Source organism: Hipposideros armiger, unplaced genomic scaffold, assembly GCF_001890085.2.
Source record: "Hipposideros armiger isolate ML-2016 unplaced genomic scaffold, ASM189008v1 scaffold_9, whole genome shotgun sequence".
NCBI classification, from domain to species: Eukaryota; Metazoa; Chordata; class Mammalia; order Chiroptera; family Hipposideridae; genus Hipposideros; species Hipposideros armiger.
Genome location: NW_017731359.1, coordinates 1,386,711 through 1,399,271, shown reverse-complemented (window position 1 = coordinate 1,399,271; position 12,561 = coordinate 1,386,711).

Genomic DNA, 12,561 nt, shown 5'->3' with positions numbered 1-12,561 from the left:
TGCAGTCTACGCCATCGCTGGCGACTCATGGCAGCCCAGCTCCAGGTTGAGCTGTTGTTCAGCATCTTAGCTGTGGAGGGCAGTGTCACTGGCCCTAATATGTGGGATCCAAAGCAGGGCCCTCTGGCGTCCCAAGCCAGTTCTTAACCATCGCGGCACTCAGCCAGCCCAATGATCCAACTTTTGAGTGAAGTGATAGGCTCTTGAATGTACATTGTGTTATTGCGCTTTATTTTAAAAGACATATCTCATATGTAATATTTATAACTATCAACATTTTAAAATACAAAGAAGGGGAAACCACCTGACAGACTTATTAAGAGGCAAAGTCCAGGCCCCTTCTTCCGATATTTGATGCAACAGGTCTGAGCAGAGTCTGAGACTGCATTTTAAATGACCATAACCTCTCCCCATCCATGCCAAAATGCAACTGTGCAGCTTTTGCAGAAATAAGGTGGAGCATGTTTCTCTACCCCTTGAATCAGGGTTTGGCTGTGTGACTACTTTGGCCAATGAAACTGCATGCAAACAACAGAAGGCAAGACTTGAGATGTTCATAAGTTGGGGATCTCCTTCTCTTACTGCACCTAGAATGCAGGGGCTGCCAATTGAATGAGTCCGAGCTATTCCTCCATTGCTGGAGGATGGGAAGTCACAAAGAGGAGAAAGCAGGCACCCCAGGCCACCAGCCTCAGTTACCCAGAAGCTGACCACTGATGCATGAGTGAGCCCCTGCCAAGATAAGCGAGCCTAGCCCAGCCCAAATTGCTGTCCCACAGAAACATTAACTAAATGAAAGGTTGCTGTTGTAAGCCACTAAGCTTTGGGAAGGTTTGTTAAGTAGCAAATGTTAACTGATCAGCCAGTATATGAAACATGAAAATGGAGCTACTCTGGCTGACTGTGGGGTGGAGGGGTTAGAATTCTGCTCCCTAGGTTCCTTACAGCTTCTGTAGCAGCTTATTTTTACCAGCCTTTTGCCTCTCTGTTTCCTTCAGTGGCCAGGAAGGAGGGGACGAATCCCTATCTTTCCCAAAGCCCTTTTCTCAAGAACACACACCACAGGCTGCAAAGGAGCCACACTGAGCCTGGATCACTTCCCTCCTGTGGCATTCTCGTGTCCCTCCGCCCCTCCCTCCCACCCCATTCAGTCCATCACCTCTCCTTACAGAAATCATCAAACCCTAGTCTCTAACAGTCCTCTGTCTAGTGTCTGGCAAATGTCACAGCCCTAGGCGTGTTTCTTCTCTGCCCGATGGCTGCTACTATTCCACAGAGAGAAGATACGGGCTTTATTTCTGTGGATCAATGGATCCCCAGGGAATGGGGGAGAACTCTGGTCCTTTGAAATGGAGGGGTGGGGGCGTTCTCTTTAGGCTGCAGCTACCCCTCCTAGCATATCTAAAATGAAACATTTCTCACCACCACTATAGAATAATTGCTTACCCACCAGGGGCATGAACATTCACATTTCTCCTATGAACAAAACCTGAACTTGATCACACTGACCCCTTCTCTTGGATAACAATGGACCATTCACAGCCCCCACTGCCTTGGACATCCTTTATTAACGTGACAATAAAGAGCATCCTGTCAAAAGGCCTTCTCTCCTAATTGGGGACCAAGACAGGACAAAATGAGGAGGTGGCAAGAACTAAGCTTCAGCCTAGCCAGCCACAGGGAGTGGTGAATACATTTTGTAGGGAGGACAGAAAAGCTGGAAATAGTAACGAAGCAAGACAGCAGTTGGCAGAGGACTTGAAGGGCAGAGTTTTTGTTTCGGAAGGAAAAAAATTATTTTTAAATACTCGGTCTTGAAATTTTGCAAGCTACAGAAAAATACAAAGTCCACCCATTATTTCACCATCTCAAGACAGCCAGTGACACTTTAGTGCTATTTCCTTCCAGGCTTTCTCTGCACACATTTTCATGTAGTTTTGATCATTCTTTTTACAGAATTTTTGTGGTCTGCCTTTTTTTACCCAGTGTTACAAGCATTTTCCATGTTGCAGCAAACCTCTTTAAAACTTCTTAAATGTCATATTATATCTTTAACTTAAGGATGTATCATATGTAGTTTAAATGTTTCCTCATCGTTGGGACTTGAAGGTGATTCTAACTTGTCTGTTATAAATTTATATCTTACATACACACAGGGAAGTGAAGTAGGACACCAGGCTCATTTTATTTCATATAGATACACAATTGATGTAGCATCATTTACTAAACACACCAAATCTTAAGTGTTCAGCTCAATATATAGAATATTTCCAGCACCCCAGAAAACTACTTTGGGTTCGTTCCTTCCAGTCAACACTCCACCCCGCAAAAGTAACCACTGTTCTAACTTCTATCGTGAGAAAATAGTTCTGCCTGTTCTTGAACTTTATATAAATAGAATCAAACAGTAGTCATTCTTTGTTTCTGGTTTTTTGGGGTTTTTTTGTCTTTTTTTGCCCATCATATGTCACTGAGAATCATTCATATTGTCACATTAGTTCTTTTTTATTGCTGAGAAGATTCCATTATATGACTACACCACAATTGATTTATCCATTGTCCTGCTAAAGGATGTTTGAACTGATTCCAGTTTGGAGCTATTATAAATAAAGCTGCTATGAACATTCTTGCACATGTCTTTTGGTGGACACATGTACTCATTTCTCTTGGATAAATGCCTTGTTGTATTAAATGGTAGGCGTATGTTTAGCTTTTATAGATACTGCCAAACAGTTCCCCAGTGTACACTCCCACCAGCAATATATCAAAGCTGCAGTTGCTCCATATCCTTGCCAATGCATTTTAATTTTAGCCATTCTGGCATATATGCAGTAAAATATAATAATGGCTTTAATTTGCATTTCTCAGATATTGAATAATATATAGAGCAGTTTTTATATTCTTATTGAGCCATTTAGCTATCCTCTCTATGAAATGTCTTTTCTTTGTTGATTTGTAGGAGTTTGGGAGTTTTTTTAGATATTTTGAACACTAGGCTTTTATTAAATACCATAAGTGTATTGTAAACATCTCCCATTCTATGGCTTGTCTTTTCACTTTCTTGGTCATGTATTTTGATGAACAGAAGTTCTTAATTTTAATCAATCCTAGATTATCAGATTTTTTTTTATTCTATGATTAGTGGTTTTTATGGCCTATTATGAAACCTTTGCCTGTAAGGTCATGACAACATTCTCCTAAATTTTATTCTAGTAGTTTATTGTTTTACCTTTCACATTTAGGTCTATGATCCATGTGAAATTAATGCTTCTGCAAGATGTGAGATAAAAGTTCAAATTCGTTATTTTTCCATAAATATGCAGTTGATCCGGTATCATTTACTAAAATGATCATTCTTTGCCCCTAAATTGCAGTGGTATCTTTGTTAAAAATTAGATGATTGTATATGTGTTGCTTTCTTTGTGTATCCTTTATTCTGTTCCATTAGTCTATTTGTCTAATCTTGGGCTAATGCCACTCTGTCTTAACAAGGAACTTTATAGTAATTCTTGTTATCTGGTATTATAACTTTTCCAACTTTATTCTTCTTTCTCAAGATTGCCTTAACTGACCATTCTAGGTCCTTTACATTTCATATAAATTTTAGAATCAGCTTTCTATTTTCACAGAAAGTCCTGCTGGGATTTTGATTGGGATTACATTGAATCTCTAGATCAATTAGGGAAGAATTGATATCTTAACAATATTGAGTCTTAGCTGTAAGCTTGTTTGTTTTTTGTGGGGTTTTTTTTTTGTTTTTTGTAGATATCCTTTATCAGATTAAGGAAGTTCCTTTCTATTCCTGGTTTGTTTCGATTTTTTTAACATAAAGCGGTGTCAAATGCTTTTTCTTTATCAGTTAAGATCATCAATTCTGTTAATGTGATGAATTACATTCATCAATTTTCTTAATGTTAAACCAACCTTGCATTTCTGGAATAAACTTATACTTCTCACGATATAGTATAATTTTTATATATTGATGGGTTTGATTTGCTGATGGGTTTTTTTAGAATTTTTCCATCAGAGTTCATGAGAAATATTGGTCTATAATTTCCTTTCTTGTAATGTATCAGGATTTCATATTAAGATTATGTTGATCTCTTAATGCAAGTTGGGGAGTGTTCCCTATTGTTCTGTTACATGAAAGATTTTGTGTAAGATTGATATTATTTCTTCCTTCATTGTTTGGAGGAATTGCCGATGAAGCCAGATAAGCCTGTAGTTTTCTTGTGGGAAAATTTTAAATTTCAGATTCAATTTCTTTAATAAAGGACTATTCAGATTTTCTATTTTTTCTAGTGGTAGGTTGTGTTTGTCTAGAAATGTGCCCATGTCAGCAAAGTTGTCAAGTTTACTATCATAAAGCTCTTCCCAACATTATTATGTTTCAATAAGATTAATAGTGATTCCCACCCCCCCCACCCCCGTCATTCCTGATATTGATAATTTATTTGTGTTTCCTTTTTTTCTTGAAAAATCTTGTTATGGACATATCAGTTTTATTTATCTTTTCAAAATTCAAATATTCAAATTGCCTTAGTTTATTTTTTATTTTTTGTCTCTTTTCTATTTCAATGATTCCCACTCTTATTATTCACCCCCTTTTTTTTTACTTACTTTACTTTTTCTTTTAGAAAATCTTACATCACTTTTAACTTTTCATTTCTAATACATGCATTAAACTATGTATTTCTCCCTATATGCTGCTGTACCTATATTCAATTAGTTTTAATATATTGTTTTTTAATCAGTTTCAAATATTTCCTAATTTTTATTTTATGTCTTGTTTGTTCCATGATTTATTTAAGTATGTTGCTTAACTTACAAATATTTGTAGATTTTAAATTTATTTTTTTCATTATTGGTTTCTAGTGATTCCATGGTGGTCAGAGAATATACTCCATATGATTTAAGTTCTTTGAAATGTATTCAGACTTGCTTTATGGCCTAGGATATGGCCTATTTGGATAAGTGGTCCATGCGTACTTGAGAAGACAGCGGTTCTTGAGTATAGTATTCTATATGTCAATTAGGTCAAGTTTTTTCATTGTGCTCTTCAAGTCTTCTATATTCTTACTGATTTTTTTTATACCTTTTGTATTAGTAACTGAAAGAAGGATTGTGAATTTCTCTATTTTTTCTTTAAGTTCTGTTATTAGGTGCATGCAAATTGAGGTTTATCATGTCTTCCTTTTAAAGTGACTATCATTATGAAATGTCCTTATTTATATCTAGCAATTCTTCTTACCATAAAGTCTATTGGTCTGACATTTCTCAAGACATACCCACTTTCTTTTGGTTAGTGCTTTTGTAGCATATCTCTTTTATTTACATTTAATATAATTGCTAATAGAGTTGGTTTCAAGTCTACCATTTTGCTATTTGTTTTATATTAAATCCAAAAGTTCTTTCTTGTTTTATTTCTCCTTTCTTGCTTCTTTGGTATTAGTCAGTTTTTACAAAAATACCTTCCCCTCTATTAGCTTATTTTGTTATACATTCTTGTGTGATTTTTCTAGTGGTTACCCCAAATATTTCAAGACATGCATCCTTGACTTATTACAACCTACTTTAAGTTAATGCCTTTAGCACTTCCCAAGTAATACAAGAACTTTACAATTTAATTCTCTCTCTCTTCTCCCATCCTTTATGCTATTTTTATCATATAATTTGCATCTACAGTATATATTATAACTCCCATAAGCATTTTTTAAAACCAGTTGCTAGCTTATGGATATGAGATCATTTGAAATGTGAGTAAATAGGAGCCAAGGAGACAAAATTCAGGATTGTAGAAGTTTAAAGGAAGGGACAAATTTCAGAGAATTTTTAGAAAAACAAATTGCAAAACTCAATGAGTAACTATATGTGGGGAGGACAAGGAAAGACAAGGCTTGAAAATGACTAGAGGTTATAAGCTTGAGACTCGGAGGAAACCGGTGCTGTGGATAGATCTGGGAAGACCAGGACTGGGGTGTTAGGGGTCGGGTCAGAAGGGAGAACACTGAGGTCAAGTTTCGAAGTGATTTTTATGTGAAATTGGGGCTTGAAAGGTAACCACTGGAAACGGAAGCTCAGACTGGGAAATAATCTAAATATAATAACACTTTTACTGGAAATTGTGTGAAAAATGGGTTTATCAGGGCACTGAATATAAAGAAGGAACATTCATTCATTCAACAAATCTTTGTCAAGTGTCTACAGTGTGCCTAGGTATGCTGGATGCTGAGACTATGACAGAACAAATCAGACAAAAGCCCTGTCCTCTTGGAGGTGACCTTCTAATGAGGATATAAAAGATGAGTAGCTGGAAAGACATCAATAATTGAAACAGAGGAGTGTGCTGTATATCATAAGCAGAATCTGTAAGGATGCTGTCCATGAAACCTAGGAGCTGGAAAAAAGCTTAAAGAAATAGTATTGAAGAAATAGCGTATTACAGCAGTTCCCAAACTCTGCTGTACTTTAAAAACCACCTGGGAGCTTTTAAAAATCCTGATGCCTGGGTTGTACCCCAACCTTGTTACATCAAAATGAATAGGGGTGGGTGCCAGGCATCAGCATTTTTTTTTAAGTTAGCCAGGTGATTCAAAGTTCAGCAACATTGGGGAACCACTGTCACGTGTCATCAAATTTAATATGCTATGAATTATATGAAAGAGAATACTGTCAATGAAGATCTAACAAAATGCTTAAGATGCCCTCATTGTAAGATGCGTTTCAATTTCAGAGATGTTAAAAATGGAAAAATAATCAGCATCTCAGAATTGGAGAAATACTGTGGTCATGAGTGAATGAGCAGCCATGGAATGAAAACCACTGGATCTTCCCAGGAGTGTACATGACCTTAGAAGAGAAGGAATAATTGAGTGTTGAATTCAGAACAGCACATGTTGTTCAAATGTTCAGTTTGTTTGGATAAGAAAATTAAACACAGACATTCCCACTATTACACCTCTTTCTAGGTTATCTCCCTTTTCTTCAATCATGAGGACCAGGGACTATGAGATCCCGCTGTGCCTGGAATGTGGACATTGTTTCCCAACCGTATTTCCTTAGTGCCAGCAATTCTCTTCTCAAAAGCTGGGCCACTGGCAGACATACATGCTGATATTTTAAGCTTTTGGAAAAGCTTCTGATTTCAAACTATACTGCAAAGCTGTAGTGATCAAAACAGTATGGTATCGGCATAAAAACAGACACACAGATCAATGGAATACAATAGAGATCCCAAAAATAAACCCATGCATACCTGGTCAATTCATTTACGACAAAGGAGACAAGAATATACAGTGAGGGGAAGGGAAGTCTGTTCAATAAATTGTGTTGGGAAAACTGGACAGCCACAGGCAAAGGAATGAAACTGAACCATTCTCTTATGCCATACCCCAAAATTAACTCAACATAGATTAAACACTTGACAGTGAGAACTGAAACCATGAAACTCGTAAAGGAAAACATAGGTAGTAAGCTCCTTGACAACGGTCTTAACGATGTTCTTTTTGTTGTTTTTTCTTTTTTTTTTTTTTGGTTCTGACTCAAAAGACAAGGAAAACAAAATAAAAAATAAACAAATGGAACTACCTAAAACTAAAAAGTTCTTGCACAGTGAAGGAAACCATCAACAAAGTGAAAAGGCAGCCTGCTGAATGGGAAAAGATATTTGCAAGTCATATATCCAATAGGGGGTTAATGTCCAAAATAGATAAACTCATACAACTTGATAACGAAACAAAAAAAATCTAATTTAAAAATGGGCAGAGGCTCTAGACATTTTTTCAAAGAGGACATACAGCTGGCCAATGGGCATTTGAAAAGATGCTCAACATCACTAATCATCAGGGAAATGCAAATCAAAACCATGAGATACCGCCTAACCATCACCCTGAGATATTTACTGCCTATTGGCTATCCTGAGGTGCTACCTCTCCTGCTTGATGAACTTCACAGGATTTTCAAGTGACACACACACACACACACACACACACGCACGCACACACACATAATCAGCCTTGAGGTCTCATCATTAGAGTCACTTTTAAGGGTCAACTAGAGACAAATCATTTGCTAAGACATGGCTTACCTGGAAGGGAAAACAAACTCACTAGCTAACCCCATTAGCCAGCTAACGTATCAGTTCTAAGTGGCTGTCCAAGTCCATTAAGAACCGTGTGTATCAGATTACATCATGACCCAGGCAGTGATCCCCAGCACAGAGGGCAAGGAAGACCCTAAAGCACTGGCACCAAGCTGGAGAAGCCTGATGCTGTGAAGTGGAGGCTCCTTCTGAGCCTGAGCCACCCCACCCTCACACACACACTCCCATACCACCCTCCACCACCTCCTCTGCCCCAACCCCTCTCCCCTTCCATCCAGGCCCTGGGAGGGTGTGCCACAGCAGGGAGGCAGGTAGAGACCACGTGGGCCATGGCTGAGAAATGTGTTAAGAAATAGACCAAGGAAAATGCCTGATAAGCATTTGGGAACAGTGTACCCTGGGAGCCAGCCAGGTTGTGGTGCAGGCGAGCCATCAGTGCAAGAAATCAGGGGTTTGTGTAATTATGACCCAGGAAATTGCATGAAATTAGTCCTGGCCACACTGAGAAATCAGTGCGGCTGTACCTGGCTAAGCCCCCAATGACTCCCCGCTCTGCTAGGGAAGCACTGAGCTCCTTCCGCTCTTGTGGGGTGTGACCCAATCGGTTCTGGCCAGCTGTATTTGTATTTGTCTCTTCTGTGACACACACAGATGGCAGAAAAGTCAGTTATCTTTATCTCCACACATAGTACAGCCTCTGGCAGGGAGTATAATAAGATCTCAGCAACCGATTGTTGGAAGAATGAGTGAGCGAAAGAACAAATGAATATGGGTCAGCCCTGTTTTCTCTCTCTCTCTCTCTCTCTCTCTCTCTCTCTCTCTCTCTCTCATCTACATGCACATATGTATATGTGTGCATATAAATATGTATTTGTGTGTGCGTGTGTGTGTGTGTGTGTATGTGTGTTTAATGGTTTTATCGGAGTCTCAAATATAGTTGAACTTCTGACCCAACCACAGTGATTTCTTTTAGGTCCCCAGACTTGGGAGCCACACTTTTTGCTCTGTTGAGATAGGAAGATGTCACTAGATGCATTAAGGACAAAAAAATTCAATGTCCAAGAGAATGGCCAAAGGGTGACCAGTTTCTCAGACAACCAAGAACTAAAATGGCAGCACCAAGGTTACATGTCTTCCACATGCTCAGGGCAGGACTGGGTTCGTGCTGACCCAGGAAATGCTCTGACCCTCCAGGCACAGCTTTGTCTCTGGACCCACCAGGGCAACCCTAGTGATTAACGGGTATCAGATGTCACAGCCGGTTGCCTTCAATAATTGTAACTCCTTTTGTTTCCCATGGGACACTTTCCAAATGGAGTTTTCAGCACCTGGGAAACCTCTTCTTGGCCGGCAAGAATGCAAAGAGTTTGCATGTTTATTGCGTTCCCTCTCCTAAGGCCCTGCCCTTTGGAACCTTGCCTTTGCGTCACTGGCCAGGTATTTCACAAACCCGCTGTGTGCCAATTCCAGGTCATTCCCACACTGCTCCTGAACACACTCTTCTCAGCCCTGTCCCCTGGTGTCCTCTTACATGTGACAAGCCACATTAACTTCATTTCCCACATTTATAACCACAGTGTTCTTACAGAAATTTCCCAACTGCCAAGATTCATTCAATGCTAGAGAGTAGGTTACATGATAGTCTGAGGACATTCCCACAGTGTGCTGGCACCAGAAATCTGCACCTGGAGGAAAGAGAAACCCTGAAGTGTGTCTTAGCTAAGCAGAAAGCAGATAACATAGTTTGCAGGCAAATACAAGGTTACAGCAGATCTCAATCTGGCTTTTTTATGAGCTAGAATTAAATTTGGCTAAATATGAGAGAAAACCCCAATTAACAGTGACTCAAGCACGTAAGATTTTATTTTCTCAAAAGAGGTGGGGAAGTAAGCAGACAGAGCTGGTATTATCAGGTCTATGAAGCTCTTTCCAGTTTTTGCCTCTGGGGTGATCCTCAGTTCTAACATGGCTGCCAGAGCTGCAGCCATTATCCTCATGTTCCAGGCAGCAGAAGACTTCCCACAAGTACACACAATACTTTCACATATATGTCACTGGGTAGATTTTGGTCATATATCCACATCAGCTATAATGTAGATTCCCCTTTTTTTCTGGGAATACAGAATGTAGAACTGATTGTAAGACAACTGGCCTGATCTCTTCAGAGATGAATGTTCTAGATTTTAAAAGACTAAAGAGACATATAGGTGAGCCTTGATGGACAAGAGAAGATATTTTGAGGACAATAGGGAAAATTACAATATAGACTGAATGTTAGGTGATATTATAGAATCAAGGCTAATTTTTTTAGGTGTAATCATAAAATTATGTTTTATAGGAGCATGTTCTTATTTTTAGAAGATGCAGGCTATGAAGTACTTAAGAGAGAGGTGTCCTGACACCTACCACTTCCTTCGAAATTGTTCATCAAACTACAGTATGTAAAGAGGTAAAAGATTGATAGAGAAAACATGGAAAAGACAGTAAGAATGACTAATAGTAAAATAAGTGAAGGGATATGGATATTTATTATACTATTCTTTCCACTTTTCTGTATGTCTAAATTTCTTATAATAAAAATTGGGGAAGAGTAGTCCTCTGTTTGGTTTGGCTGTTCTGCAGTCTTTTTCACGTCAGGTTGACTGCCTCCTGGTGAAAGGGAATGATGTTCCTGTCGTACCCTAGAGCCTGTCTGTAAGTGGTGTAGTGAATCCCTCAGCCAGGGTGGATCTCAGAGCTGGTGAGTTGTTGGGGAGAGAAGATTGCATCTTGGCCCTTGACTTCTTGGAGGGTCTTCCCCATCACCCGGAAGGCAGCACAACAGCAAGGATCCACAAATGCCATATCTATTTGAGATAAAAACATGGCAGGAGATAGAAAATGAATCCAAAACATCTTAGTGGAGGCATCAGCAGTCTATCAGGACACTACTCGGAGTAGAACAGAGGCTAGACTTGCCATTAGGAGACTCTGTCCTCCCTCCACCATTTCTGTTCTTATCACCTTGGAGCAGGCACTTTAGTTTCCTCATCTGTAAAATGGGGATCATAATCACCACCTCACCCACCTCCAGGGCTGTCTGAGGATCAAAGAAGATATGTGTGATTTGCTGTAAACTTACAAATGTACAAGCTTATTAGGAAAATGACCTTGCTTGTCCCCAAACTACTTCATCCTATTAGTAGTCTCCCATGCAATTACCCTCAGACACCAGGACCAAACAAAGTTTTTCAGAATTCTGCTTGTGGTGGTTTGGAAAGATCTCCACAAATTTCTTTGACATTACTCCCTTCAAAAAAATGGAACCTGGGCTGGCTGAGTGGCGCATTGGTTAGGAGTTGGCTTGGGATGCCAGCTCTGAGCAGCAGGGTCCCACTTTGGATTCCACATGAGGGCCAGTGACGCTGCGCCCTCTACAGCTAAGATGGTGAACAACAGCTCAACCTGGAGCTGGGCTTCCGTGAGTTGCCAGTGACGGCGTAGGCTGCAGTGCGGCTGGCCGGCAGCTGGCGTGAGCTTTCATGAGCTGCCGTGAGCTGCCATCCAATGGCAGGCGAGTAACTGCCTCACCTGGCAAGAGCACAATGATAATACCAACATGGGCCAGTGCAGCAATGTCCTCCACAACTAGACTGAAGAACAAAAGGACAGCAACTTGTCTGTTCCCCTTCCCCAATTCCCCAATAAAATCTTAAATAAAAAAAAAAAGGAAACGAAATTCCCCTCCCCTTGAGTGTGGGCTGGACTAAGTGACTCACTTCTAATATAGGGCTGTCAGAGAAAATACACGGTGCCCAAATAAATTTGAATTTCAGATAAACAACAAATAAATTTTAGTATAAGTATGTCCCAATTATGGTATGGGATATACTTATACTAACGTGTGTTCCTTGTTTATCTGGAATTGAAATTTAACTGGGCATCCTGTTGTTTTTGTTTGTTTTACTAAAGCTGGCAACCCTATTCTAATGAATAGAATGAATGTGGCATAACTAACAATGTTTGACTTCTGAGACCAGGTCATAAAAGGCATTGCAGCTTCCACCTTGCTCCCTCTCAGATCACTCACTCTGGGAGAAGCCAGAAGCTGTGGCGTGAGGACACTCTGGCAGCCCTATGAAGTGATCCACTGACACTTCCGGCCAGCAGCCAGCACCAACTCATGAGCCACATGAGTGACCCATCTTGCAAGTGGATCCTCCAGCCCGTTAAACCTTAAAGGACTGCAGCCCTGGCCAATGTCTTGATTAAATCCGCATGAGAAACCCTGAGCCAGAACCACCCAACTAAGCTGCTCCTGAATTCCTGACGCATTGGCACCACGTGGGATAATAAATGATTATTGTTTCAAACGTCCACGTTTTGGAGCCTCTGGCTCAGCCCCAGCTGGCCCTGTGGTTCCTACAAAATGTTCCCCACCTTTGCGGGGCTCCCAGCTTTCATCACCACGCCCCTCTCTA